This window comes from Bidens hawaiensis, unplaced genomic scaffold (genome assembly GCF_021521415.1).
Source record: "Bidens hawaiensis isolate Kalapana, Puna unplaced genomic scaffold, B.hawaiensis_p1.1 tig00003217_1, whole genome shotgun sequence".
NCBI lineage: Eukaryota > Viridiplantae > Streptophyta > Magnoliopsida > Asterales > Asteraceae > Bidens > Bidens hawaiensis.
In genome coordinates, this window is record NW_027491174.1 from 386,383 (window position 1) to 401,759 (window position 15,377).

At 36.3% G+C, this 15,377-nt stretch overlaps 1 pseudogene; it reads left to right on the forward strand.

The window, feature by feature from the left end:
* Nucleotides 1–899: 899 nt before the first annotated feature.
* LOC143622545 (allene oxide cyclase, chloroplastic pseudogene) lies at nucleotides 900–2,185 on the forward strand (annotated as a pseudogene).
* Nucleotides 2,186–15,377: the final 13,192 nt, after the last annotated feature.

Sequence of the window (15,377 nt, forward strand, 5' to 3'; positions counted from 1 at the left end):
TAAGAAACGGAAGGTGACGTCAGAAGCCAAGTATTACGGACTACAGAGCTTTCTGCTTAGTCCGAATATCAAGCTTAATTCCAAAACAACTAGCGATTCAGCTTGTTGCTCATTTGCCTTGTTATAAACAATCTTAATATTTATTAAAGTTGAAATATAATTTATTTATTTGTTTATTTTTTTAATAGATTAATAAGGATAGTTCGAAGGAATAGTTGGCCGGTGGGCCGAAAAAGCAAAAACTCACGTGTACAGCCCGTATGTACACGGTACACGGAAAGTCAAAGTTTAACTCATACGAAACAAAGTTTTGACCGTTACATTTTACACCCACCGTCCACTCAGTTCGGCCACGTTTTTAAAAACATACTCCTCGTGCTACTATGTCAATACACTGGTTTTTATACCCCGTATTACGGGGTTGTTTTATATTGTTTGTTCTAATATTTATTTATTTTTTTAATTTATATTTTTAATTGTATGAAAGTTAATAATATACTTATGGTTTGATGAGACCCGAGACCCGTTTATTTTTTTACTATCAAATTGGTTTTTTAATTTAATATATATATATATATATATATATATATATATATATATATATATAAATAAATAAATAAGATATTATTTTTTATTATATCCTATTTTATAGGATTTTTACATAAATAATTTGGTGAGAATAATTTTTAATTTAATGAGATGTTATAACCCGTTTAAGGAATATCTGGGTTTTGTAAAACTTAGCCATGAATTCGGGTCAAATGCATGAGAAGCCTCCATTTAAAAATCAAGCAAATCTGATGACTCCAAAAAAAGAGAGAGCGACCACATCGCGACACATAGGATTTTTATGTCTTTCGTTTATATATATTATAGATACATACACTTAGTTTCATCGGAATATATTAACAACTCCTCCAAACTTCAATGGCAACTTCTCTTGTATCAACAACTCCCCTCGTAAGAGGATCATCATCAATAATTCAAGAACTATGTGTGTACGAGATTAACGAAAGAGACCGAGGAAGTCCCGCGTATCGCCGGTTGGGACAGAAACCTGTCAACTCCCTTGGAGATCTTGTTCCTTTCACCAACAAGGTAACTAATTTTTATTTTTTTTTTCTATAAGGTAACTTATTTTTTTTTCATGGTTAAACTCAAAAAAATTACAATAAAGTACAAGCTGTGCTGCAACCCACTTTTGAATTGTAAATATGATTCTACTAAAAACGATGCTTTAGGTTTTATGAGTCGAAAAATTACTAGTCACGACCCACTGAACCCTGGTCAAAAAGGTCGCAGCCTCCGGGGCCAGGGTTAAACTATTTTAAACACTAAAGGTTTTAGGTTCGAGTATTACAGATTACAGAGCAATTTGTTAAATAATAATAGTGTTATTGTCCTGGCCGTTGGCCGCCCAGTGCAGAAAGTACAGAGACAAACTCTTTTAAACACCTAAAGTTTCTGAGTTCGAGTCTTATGGAATACAGAGAAATTTGTTGTAGTTTAAACAAAGTATGATTTATTTATTATTTACAATTAGAGGGGGCAATCTTAATCTAAAGCTTTTCAAATGGGTCGGTTTGGGTTACTTTTAAAATATGTGGGCTGGTTAATATGGGTAAAATATTTTAACTAAAGGTTAGAATGGTAAAGAACATATTTACAGGTGCATCACTGCTGGAATATGTATTCTGGTAAAGAACATGCCAGAGAAGAAAGGGGACAGATACGAAGCTCTTTACAGTTTTTACTTGGATGATTACGGTCATATATCTGTGCAAGGCGCTTACATTACCACAGAGGATACTTACCTATCTATTACAGGTGGGACGGACATATTTACAGGAGCATATGGTAAGGTGAAGTTGCAACAACTGGTCTTTCCCTTCAAGTTGTTCTACACTTTTTACTTGCAAGGGTTGACTATTGATCTGCCCGCTGAGTTGCTTGTTACCCCGATTCCTCCCTCACCCGTGGTGGAGCCGTCACTAGCCGCCAAAGCCGTGGAATCCGGGGCTACTGCTCCTAATTATACAGATTAATGAATAGTTTATGTCTAATGTATTTTACACGAGCACTAATAAGTGTATATTTCATTCTTGTAAAACGAATGCATGTTTTCAATTTCCAAATCATATTATGAAAACAAAACAAAATTTTAATTCTTCTTTTCTTGTATGGGATTAATTTGTATAATGAGTATCACCAACGGGCAATTTTGTATTAAATCCATTGATCATAGCTACCAAAATGTGCATCTTCTTATCGTAATGCTCTAGCCCAATGCTTAGTACATATCATGGTGGAAACCAATCCTGTGAATTCTTTGGCAGTAAGTTCGTACAATAGATCAAATTTTATCTGAAAAGTGGCAAGTTTCTTGATATCATTTTCTCCAAACTTCAACAAATCTCTAGGATCCAAGATTTTGTATTGTCCTTCATCAAGTCTGATCACAACGATAGTTGTTTCTCCATCGTAGGCCTAAAGTTTCATATTGTCTAGTACTCCTTCAAGGAATCTTTTGGTGATTGGTGATGCTAAACTGTCGCTATTTAGTAAAAAACAATTAAAATCAGTTCCTAATCACCTAACAAACTAGGGTAAGTAGGGTGTCGAACCACGAGGAGTATGTGGTCAGTGTAACATGTAACATACTTCTAAGATTATGAAGTAACCGTTTTATAGTGCTAATCACATAAGCAAAGAAGTATTGATTTTAATATTAAGCAAGCAAATAAACAATTAACGAAGACAAATCACACCTGAGTTTCGAGTAAGCAATTGAACAGCAATCTCATGCAACTTAACAGACTAACTATCATTGATTAATACAGAATGACTAACTAGATAAACCTTAGGCATCTACAATCGCTAGCACACAGAACTAGTTATCAAACAGACTTTTCCAGTGTGACCCAATAAAGGGCAGTTGTATGCTTCATTGTATTCAACTAGTCAAACAGGCGTATAAGCAATTATTATAGTAACCACCAAAAAAATAATTATGATCAACATAAATCTAAATCTACTAAACAATACTAAACATAAATACTCATAGATTAATCAATAGCAGTTACAAATCATTCGTTCTAATACATGAGAAAATACTGAAAGTTACAAACTCTACATCCCGGGTATAATTTGAAGGGAAGTAGCCTCTCATGGTAACCATTAGATCTTCAATTGATGATTGGAATCCACTAGGCATCGATCGAATGATGTTTAGTGATGTTTCCTAGCTCTAAATATCGTCCCAAGATGTTCCAAAATGACCAAGAGAAGTTTAAAACGAGTTAGGGTTTATTATTGCCTTTTATACCCTAAAAAACTCGTAACTTCACGCCACACATCTATACCCAGCGTAAGCTACGCCGGGTCTTGTTTTCCAACGCCAAACCAAACTGTTTTAGACTTGCTTACGCCCTTTATGTCAGGTCCTGGAGTAAGCTACATCAGGCCCAAAGTAAGCTACGTTAGGACCTAAAATTCCATGTTTTCGTCTTGTTTCCAATCCAACGCTTGTATAACCTACTTAGGCTCTCTTCTCCACTTTTATTAGCTCTAGTTTACTCCCCGATCATCCCGAGATTTCATCCCATGCACGTACAAGTCCCAATTTAGATAGCATCTATAACATTCAAAGACTTGAAACATATAAACACATATGAAGTGCTGATATGGTCTAGAATATACATTTTATTATATAAATATTTTCTACAGTTTCAAGTACTTTTGAACAAGCTTTTTATTGAATATTACTCTCAGTTTGCTCATATTCATATTTTAAAGTTTTCAAAAGATAACAAGCTAAAACAGCGTACTTAAAGTAAACTTATGACCGACGCATGAACTTCGAACATTTTTTATATATAATATTATATAATTAATTTATGATACGTGAGTTAAAAAACAAACAAATCTAAAACATATTATATAATATTAAACAAAAACCAAAGAAGATTTAAATGAGGTTTATCACGTACACAGTAAGTTATGGAGTGGTAATGGGCTTGGAATAATTAATCTATTCTTATTTGATAATTTTGTATTGCTATGCCCACGAGAAAAGACACAAGAATTGGAAGTTGGTTTAGGAGAAGTATATGTTGCAATTAAAATCAAAGGAGAACCGATACGACAATATCTAGGAGGGGTGAACGGCAGCAGCTCCAACCCGTGTGGCTGATTTGAAAGAAACGCAGAGGATAGAACAAAAGAGAAAGCAAGCCGTTGGTTCGAGCAGAGAGCATTTGTGTTCAACATCTACTCAACAAAACAATATTATTTTCCAGGTTTGTTTTTATTGTTTTCTTTATGAATTCAGTTTTTGAACCTTATGTTCTTTGGTTTGTTCTTGAGTATGGTTGTTGGCTAAACCCCCTAGCCGCCTAGGCTTTATGATGAACCATTGTTGATGTTTGATTTTGCTTGGATTATTGCTTTTGATTATGTGTTTCTGAATAAGAATAGAGTTTGTTATATTTATTCGATGCATATGTGTTCTTGGCTTTACCTGATGAGTTTTATTGTTTCACAGTTTCCTTGGTGATTGTCTGTTATATAATAGGATTCTGCTAGGTCCTTTACTTTGTGTTAATGACTAGTTTATGATTGACTTATAACAAGATCATAGAAACAATATTATTATTCAAATAAATAAAAATATGCTACTAATCTAAAAAGTTGTAAGGTGATAGATTATTTGATAGGTCTTTGTTGATTAAGATTTCTAGATGTAGTTCTTCGTAAGGAGTCCATCTAGGTTTGATTTGTCAGCCTTTTCTATTGAGTCGAATGAATTAATTAAACTACCTTTGATTTCCACGCTGTAAGGTAGGATTTCGTTTAAAGGTACTCGCTGATAAGTAGTTAGATAACCGTAGGAAAGTCTAATATTAAAGCTAGTGTTTTTAAGAACTTAATAGAAATCTATAGGTGTCTTTTTAAGAAGGGTCGGGGGTCATGTTCGGGTTTTCTTGAAGTGACTATTCTGTAATCCCAGTTCCATAACAAAGCATTTTTCCGATTAATTGAAAACTGAAACTTTGGGGATTCTAGCCTAGGTGACTGTTTGTTATCATTTGAATTACGTCAAGATTTTAAGTCGAGTCATCTTTAGGTTAATTAATTAGCTTTAATTTTAGTTATTAGTAAAACCCCTTTTAAATAATAAATACTCGTGCCTGTAGTTAAGTCTAGTAAGCTAGTTAACGTAATTTAAAGAGTCCATGGGTTCGATATCCGGACTTACTAAATTGTACTAGAGTCGACCGATGCACTTGCCGGTTAGTAGTTTTAGTTAAGTTTAAGAGTCTAACTACTTTTAGTACATCAAGTTTATGGCGACGTTGCTAGGGACTCTTGGTGACTGCGCTCATTAGATTTGATTAGACTTGCTTGATATATACATGCTATTTGTTTTGTTTTCTTTTTTTATTGAGTCATAGGAGTCTAAGTAGTTTTTATTTTATTTTTCTTGAAAAGACATTGACTCGATCAGGATCAACATGATTTATATTTGCTATTTAACGTATAGTGCGGAATTCAATACGAGATGAGATACACAAGCAATACTTTAACAATTAAGCTCTTTATATCATCAAAAATCAATCAATACAACGGATATGACAATGAAGTACGCTGGGAATTCACAAAAACTCACAAATGAACGGATATGAACACTATTTATAGTGTTTGAGACATATACGCCCCACACGCCGTATACGACATATACGGCGTATAACATGTGCGTCGTATATGTACATATACGCATGTATATGTTCATATCCTTCATTTTACATTAAAACCCTATTTCCCAAACTGAAATACATACAAAATACAAGACCCTAGCACTAGACATTATGTATTAACAAACTCTCCCTTGGATATTTCTAGGTCTTGATGTCTTCACTCTTTCATTCCAAACACTCTTGCCCCGTATTCTTTACTATACTCTTCAAACGAGCGTTTAGTTGAACCTCCCTGAGGCGTAGGTCTTGAAACACCAACAGGCATATAGTTAAACCTGTTCCAAGAAGCTCTTATCAACCTATCTTTACTTTCAGCTTCGAGCTCTATCTCTTTCTTGTCTTTCTCCTTTCCAACACTGATTCAATTTGTCTCCCAGACTCTACCGGAATGTATCTTGTTCACATAACAAACATTAACAACCTTTGGTACTGTTGAGCCTGTTCCTTGCCTTTATCAGAATAAACTTGAATTTTGTTGGCATGTAAAACTTCAATATCTTTCTCTGAATAGTTAATCAACCACATTGGATCAAGCACAATAATCACATCATAATTTTTCACCACTCTGCCCAAATTGATCACCGCTTCACCCGTTAACTCATCATAATACCACCATAGAAAGTATTAATGAGAGTTCTACTCCATCGTGTATAACGGTATCACCTTCAACGTATCAGGCCTTGAATATCTCAATGTCTTGACAAACTCCCCAGTTTCTGGATTTATCTCGACACGAGAGACATGAAGCTTTGGCTTTTGCGGCGTCCAACTTTTGAAACCACACTTTGATTGTATAACAATAAAGTCCCAAATCTTCGGTATTTGACCTTTAGATAGAGCATAAAGCAACTTCTTATAACAAATATCATAAATGTCAAAGCATGGTAATGATTTCAGCTTCATTAAACTTTCAAAGTATTGTACTTTGAACAATATTCTAACAACAATATTTCAAATCTTCTTTAGATACGCAATACTAATACACTTTCCCAACGCAACATATTTCTTCGCTTTTTATAGTACTTCACTGGCCTGAGGCACTGTTTCATAGGTTCAACATTATGATCTTTCGACCAATCATTCTTCTTCTTGCTTGTTACCTAATCCTCCACTGGTTTACCAGACTCTTCCAACTCTTGACTAAGCATCTCAATCTCTTCGTCAAAGTCTTCATCGAATTAAGCAAACTCGTGATTATCTTGAGTAACATATCTAACATATGTTATACATTCGGCCGACGGAAGTGTCATCGGAAAAGCGAGGGTTGGGGACGGGGGATTGGGTTGATATATTATTTAATATTAAATTAAATTAAGAAGTTACACATTCAGCCCCTGGACTTTCCAATTTCTTTTAAATCATAATTAAACTATATTTACCATTTGAACCTTGAACTTTAGAATGTTATAACAATGATATAGAAGTTTATAAGCTTAAATATTTTTCGTATTATGCCCGAATAGTTCGGAACTCGTTTAAGTAAAACTGTAAATGCCGGAGTCTTGTAAAATAAACAAACTAAATAGCAAGGATTGATTAATTACTTGGATTATCGAGATTGTTGTATAGAAGATGAATGAATAACAAAGGTACATCGGAACTTCAAAACAGTTCGGGTTAACGAACACAATAAAAATAACGATCGACGAATGTCACGTAAAATACATGAAACAAAACTTGATATATATATATATATATATATATATATATATATTTACATATGTATTTATAAATAAAACTGAAAATTTAAAACGAGTCAGATTTTCGGGTTTTAAAAGTAACGAATGTTACCGGACTTACAACTTTTGAAAATTTCGTCCCGAAATTAATATAATTTTTTTTAAAAGAGAACAACTAATATACGGAGTTGTATACATAATTAAAATATAATAACGCCGATCTTTGGATGACTCGATAGAAGGCCACAAAATAGAAAATATGAGAAGAACACTTATATAGGATGTACCAGCGGCATATCCACCATGCCCTTATCATATTGTATTTGTCATGTTTCCCAAATCATTACAAATTCCGAGTTATTTCACACAACTAGACTTATTATATCTTCCGTGCGAGGACTTAGATAATTATGTGTCGACCCATAATTATCTCTATCGTCGAATTGTCCATATAACTTGCTCTATTGTGTTTTTTAGGACATAGACATATAAGTAAATAAAATTCTCATATAGAACATTGAAAATAAAAAATAATAAAACGTGAAAGTCGTTTTCCATCAGACGGCTGTTCCCGTAACTCTACTCTCGACTTGGATTATATATCCAATAAAGTCCGCTCTCGGCCATTCCACACGCTGCCTAGTAGAGGCATGGATTGGCCAGGGTCTTCTTCGGCTAATGAGACCTCGATCCCGAAGCCTTCGGAGTATCTTTTTGATAGGCGCCTCTATTTGTAAGGGGAATTCGCTTCTGATAGTTCTCGCCCAGTCTCCCTCTCGTCGAAGAACAATGTCGGGGACAGGGTGAGAACCTTCCGTTGCTTACACCCTTTAAGTGTTGGTTCTTCCGGGGATAGATCTGGTTTCAAGATCTACTTGTTATCTCCTTCTACGACATGCTGTTGTCGTCGCCATATTCCATATGTCACTTAGTCATCTCTGCCTCGCTGCGGGTCAGCACAGCACCTCCGAAAGAAACGGAGGACTTCATTCAGTGACCCCGCGATCCTCTCTGGGTCGGTTTGGTCTAATCGAAGTCATTTGTTTCTCCGACATCTTACTGACTTTACCCCTCATCTTTTTGAAAAAAGCCGCTCCACGGTGGTAAAGTCTCATCTATTAAAAGGGTAAAAACATTACAAAACAAATTAATAGATCGTTCAGGCTAAGGACAATGCGAAAACACTAAGTCAAGTAAATAAAATCATCATGGTGTAAACCAAATAAACGATGTTGAAAACGAAATAAACAGGGTAATGAAATTAAGGAATGAAAACATTAGAATTTTGAACATCGCAACATGTGATTGAAATAATGGGGTCGAGATTAACGTGGTAGGTAAATGTAACATTTAACCAACGAAATATGAACATTTAACTTGATAACGCATTGAGTTCGAGAATAGATTAGATAAACGAAACTTTTAAATATCAACATATCAAAAAGTGTAAAAAATGTAAATCTTCGAATAAATTTTAACGTAACTAGCGGCAACATTGGGATGAATAAACAATTAAATCTTTCAAACATGTAAATTTATAACAATATGAAATGGGTAAACGAATTTTTATTCTCAACATCGGTTAAGCCTGTAAAAGAAAATTTCCTGTAATAATCTTGTGCTCATCAGAGTGAATAATTGAAATTCGAAATCAAAATAAAGCATTTATCTCAGATTGATGAAATCAAGACCAACAAAATGGTTCAAGTAAAACATTGAGCGGAAGAGAAGCAAACGAATAACCCAAAACAATTTATGGAAAAATAACATAACATAGATTCAACATGTACATGGGACTCAGTCTCGGTTATAAGTAAACGAATACGTTTGGAGAGAACCGGTCACCGATAGTCAAATTTATAAATAAAATGAAAATACGGTTTCTATTAGGTAACTATGTACACATACATGTTCATAGTCCCAATTTCCACTTAACAGTTACGTCGATGGGAAATTGGTCATAGACCCCGAGGTAACAAACATAAACCAATTCACAAAATGCGGTTAAGAATGATGTACGAATTTCCGTTTTGTAAAATACAAACGAATACAGATCAAAGATCAATGAACAATCCAAATAAACTTCGTAAACAACATTCTAAAGAAGTGGATAACAATCACTTTGGTAAGTCCGAAAAATATGTGAAAGAGAAGTCAAAGAAAAGAAAATGCAACTTGCGACGTTTGTCTTCTCGAGTGTCGGTTTGTGGTATGAAAGTTGACATGGGAGGTGGTGCCATGATTTCTTAGCCAAAACTCATTGGCGTTAACGAAGGGGACAAAAAGGAAAGGATATAACATATATTTTAATTTACGAAAATCGGTTGTAAATCGTGATGCTTTTATATCTCATGGTGAAATAAGATTTATTCTATTTTATTTAGGCCAAAAAGTTTTTAGCTATCGATAAGACTTTCAAATTTTATGAAATTTTAATCGTCAAAACACATGTTTTCTTTTGGCTAGAGACCTAGGAAAAAAATGATTGTCAGATTACGTGACTTATTGAATGAACAATAGCCTCAAAGGGCTTAAGACTTGTTTGAAACAAAAATTTTACTGTAAATATAATATTTGAAAGAATAATTATGATATTAATAGTAGTGACGATAGTACTAGTAGTAGTAATAATAATAATAATAATAATAATAATAATAATAATAATAATAATAATAATAATAATAATAATAATAATAGTTTTAATAACAATGATATTGATAATGATAATGATAATGATAATAATAATGACGATGATAGTATTAATAATAATAATAGAGAATGAATTATTTGGATTGGTTTGAAGTTATTTTTAAAGAAAATCTATTTGATTGAAAATTAATTATTTATAGTAACCACGGATTTGTGTTAGTAAAAGTAATAAAATATGCAAAAGAAAATATATACGAATTTGGTGAGTTTGTAAAATCTAAGTGTTGAAACCGAAAAAATCGAATAGAATAGACGAGGGATGCGGGGTAAGGTATTGCATGGCGGAAACAAGTTAAGCGTTCCAAAGTATGAATGTGTGCTCGGGTCACCATAATGATGGCCGGCTTGAAGCATGTGGTCAAGCATATGATTGAGACAAATGGTTATGTACAGGTCTTGCAGATGGGTGAGTGGCGTTGAGTTTGGGTAGGTTTTAGCAATAAGTGGTAATTGAATCTACCACAAATTGAAGTATATCAACGTTTCAGGAAAGTAAAGTGGTGGAATACATACTATACAAAGGGCGTGCTTCTGTGCGAGGCTTTTCGGTTAGGTTTGGTTTTAGTTCCCAAGAATTGTGTTAGGCTTGAATTTGAATTTACTATAGCGATGAAGGTGGGTGTGGTTAAACGTGGGGTGATCGGGATCGCGGAGGCCATTTGCTTGATATCTTGGATTGTCATTTTGCGAGTTGAGTGTGACAACTAGGAAAACGAGAAAGCGTGAAGTATTCGTGTGACTTGGGATGCAAGTATGAAACGACCAATAGATACATCGAAATCAATCATAAGCATAAGTAAATAAATGAAATCGCATGAAACAATACTCAAAATCAAAATTGTAATTTCCTATGAACAGTCATAAGATTTCATATTTTAAGAAAGATCACGAAATTGTTGAATAACCATAAGGAAAATATCTTTTAATCTTTGTAATATATAGCGGAATCGAATTGGAAAGCGAGTTTTCATGTACCACCATGACTTTTTAATTTTTTAATTCTAAAAAATAAGAGTAAATGAATATAGCAATAAGGTAATCGAATCGAAATTCGGCCATTCATGTAATACCATGACCTTTCGAATTTTCAATTTTAAAACATAGTAGTAAATGAATAATATAATATAGTGATGGAATCAAAATTCAACCATTTATGTATCACCATAACTTTTTGAACTTTCAATTGTAAAACGTAATAGTAAAGTATTAAAGTAATCGTATTGAAACTCGTTATTACCTTCAAACTTTAAAAAAAATTTAAATCGTAATGAATGTATAAATAAGGAAAATGAGTCACAAAAATTTTTAAACTTAACTATTCTTGTATCAAAATGCGTAATTAAATCGAACTGAAAGCTGAGTATTCGTGTATCACCACGACTTGACGGACTTTTAGTTAAAACACATTGTAAAACATAGAATCGGACGTCACACGTCGCATGAATCACCATGACTTGTATGGCATCCTAAGAGTGTAGCCATGTTCTTTTCACAAAGAGAACATGGTCATGTTTGAAAACTTAAAGTTGTGATTCATATGACATTGAAAGTGGTATGCTTTGGCTTAAATGAGTTCATGTCCTTTCCTAACTCTCCTGGTAAGCAACCAGCTCCCGCGTCTGATTGGGATTTATGCGCATTGCTTATCCTTTAGGTTTCAATAACCTTGGTGTCAATAGTTCGGAAACCAAGCACGTCCCCAATACTGTTTACTACTGAAGAAACACGGATCCGATCCTCGGGTATGGGTCCTGGATCCAATGAGTCCACAGGGTAAAATACGATAACTACTAACACAGTATTAGCACAACTTCCCGAAGTCCAGTGACCGGGACTTGCAAAACAGACACCGTGAGTCTCGTTACAGGAAGGACAAGAGGGGGGGGGGGTTCTTCCTGTAACCACCCTCTGGCATGAGAATCAGTATCATTCGTAATGAAGATAGTACTAAAGTATACAAACTAAGTGTAGTAAGAGTATAATGAATACCTCATGCACGTTGACAAGCTATTTATAGCCGAAGGATTTAGGAAGGTCATGGGGCCAGCTGTCCTCTTCTAGAAGATCTTGGTAATCGCCTGGACGCGTGTCCCTTTGTGATAGGTTGAGCTATACGTCCCATGTGCATGGGTATAACAACCTGGACACGCGTCGTCTGATGATAGGACGGGTCATACCCTGGCCATGTGCACGGTTATAACTACCTGGCTAGGTGTCCTTTGCTCATTGGCTGGCGAGTCACGTATTCTTCAAGTAACAATCGTGGAAACTCTTCTAGAGGATAGTTAGTACATGATAGCTGTCCACTTGGCATTGCCTTCCGGTCATTTTAGCAGACAGATGTCCTATCTCGTGGATGACTTCTGAGGGTGCCTGGATGCTTCCGCGTGTGGTGTGAGGACTTTCTTCCTCTACCGAGTTATGCGGATGATCCATATGTCCCGCGGGTGGTGTATGAGAGGTTTTTCTATGACCGGCGGGTGGTACTTAAGGGTATTTGGTTCTTTTTGGTACCCTACCCCTATAAGTCCCCCTAGTCCAGTGTTTCTTCCGCGTGAAGTCTTTATGCGGGTGAAATTTTGGACTTAATGTATTTTTAGGGTTTTTGAATTTGGTAGAAAATATCATCTGTTGGTGTAGTTAATCATAAAAAAAGGACAAATTGACTACTCGCAGGCGCGTGAACAGGTGATGGAACGTTTTTGACGGCTGTCACTGTACCCGACTGTGCAACTTTTTCTCTTTTTCGAATTTCCCGTGTGACGTGGTGGTTGTTGATTAGGCGATGACTTTCTCTCTCCACTGTTCATATCCCATCACATTAATTGCGATGGGTATAAATAGTGAGGGATATCTTCAAATCAAAGTTTATATCGCCTTTGATTCCTGATTATCTTCTTTCTTTCTTTGATAAAATATTGAACTTCTCGTATATCCTCTTACTATGTCACCAAATCCTACTATAATGTCGAACGTTCAGACTGAGGTTGATGAAATAGAAGTTTCATGGGATCATTCTGAATATGAGAAGTTGCTTGAGACTTATTGCTTTCCACCGGAGTGGGAACTGGAATTTCCTTCTCCCGGCTCCATAGCCAGCCTGCAAACGCCTGGAAAAATGGCTGTCTATTCTGATTACTTCGTCTATGGGAATTTCTGTTTTCCCATAACGAAATTTTCATGAAGGTGCTGACTGCATATGGGACCCATTTATCCCAATTGTATCCGCGTGCTTTAATGCGATTTTGTCATTACGAATTCGTATGTACATCACATGACATGGTACCACACCTTGACCGATTTACGGTCTTCTATTGATTCGCCAACCGTGACGGTTGGTTTACATGTCAAGGATTCTCCGATCGAAGTATCGGGTATGAGGTTGAGAAGGGGTCCGCTAAGTAGCGTAATAAGTTTTTTTGAATCTCTGAGGACGTGGTACCTATTGCCATGGTCTGTCGTCCGTTTAATGTTATGCTCCCGGACGTTGTCACGGCCGCTCACGAAGGTCGTGACTGGTATCGCACTCTAATAGCGGAGCCAATGCCAGTGCGGGCGTTGCCTGAGGAAGCCCTAGTGTGGGCAGGCATGAGCCGCTTACGACTATCAGAATTCATGGAGCCTATTTTTGTTGACTTGAATGAACGTAAGTTATCCTTTTTTCCCTTTCCCTTTCTCGAAGCTTTTTATGATTGATTTTTATCTTTTCAGGTCGGGTTTCTATGCTTAACGCCCTCTTTGAGGATAGGGGTTGTGTCCGTAAAAGCATCCGTGATGCGGGGGACAAACCTATCCTTGAGAAGGCCAAGGCCCAATTTCTTTTTCCGACGAAAGTGCGGGCTGAACCTGTAATTTCGGACGCCACCATTCAAACAGGCGCGTATGTTCTAAACCCTCCTCCACTTAATGCCATTACTTCTGATGGGATGATCACCATTCTATCATCAAGCGATGACGATGACAATACCGCTGATTTTTCCGCCTCTCAAGAGGAGAGGAATTATGATGATGATGCCCCTGAATTTTTCTCTGTCTCTCATTTATTGATAGAGTTGGAGAAGAAGAGAGCTTTTTCGTCCTTTCAGGCAGGTGATGCGGGTGCAAAAACCGCGGACGCTGGCAAGGGGTCTTCGAAGAAGAAAAGGAAAACCCATCGTCCCAAGAAGCCTCAATATAGTCTTGCGGAACGTATGGATACAGTAGAAGGTACGTGTTTCACTTTCTGTATTTCACTTTCTTGCGGAACATATGTATTTTTGGGGACCGAAATGCTAACGCCGCCCGCCAATGGAAGGAGGACTGTGAAAAGCAGAACTCCCTTCTTAAGGCTACCCGGGCTAAGGCACAGAAGGAAATGGATGATTTGGCACGGGCTCAAGAGGCAAACTCGGCTTTGGAAAATCAAGTGACCCTTCAAGGTACTCGAATCCAAGAGCTTGAAGCGGAACTAAAGCTGCAGAGGGAGCAGGTTGAGCTTAAAGATAAAAGCGCTGCTGAAATTCAAATTGCTTATGATTCCCTTTTGCAAGCTCGCGAAGAAGTGGAGACCCATGCCACCTCAGCCTTGAATGAAAGACAACAAGCGACTGCGGAGTCTCAAGAGCTCCGGAGGAGGGCTGAACGTGCAGAACAAGACCGTCAGTGGTTCCTCACTCGAGGACTTGATTCTGTAAGCTTTCCTTATTTGTTGTCCATTATACGTGTTTTAAGCCTTGATACTAAATAATTTTTGTTTTTATGTTGCCAGGTCATCCGCCATATTAAGAGTAGTCTAGAGCTTATTGACAGCTTTGCTGACTTGATGACTACCTCAACTCAGCTTGGACGGATGAAAAGTTTTAATGAAGGGATGACCTATGCTAAAACGAATGTTTCTCCGAAAAGTCATCCATTACATGGCCTTGACGTCAAGCAGTAGTATAATATGCTGATTAAGGACCATGGTAGCCTGGTGTTTACGCTGCAAAATAAGCTTTCAGAATTTGGTGCGACCAGTGATGGTGTGCAACAACTGAAGGAGTGTCTGAACGATGAATCTGAGGACGCCTTCTCTGAGGACACTCCACCAACTCCTCCGGAAGATGTTGTAGCCCCAAACCCGTAGGATAGAATAGTCTAGGTTTTTAAACACTTGTAATTACATTTCCCCATATTGTAATCGTCTTTTGATGTAATGGGAAGAAATCTTTTGAAATTTTTTGTGAGTGTGATAATATCCTTTGAAGATATTTTT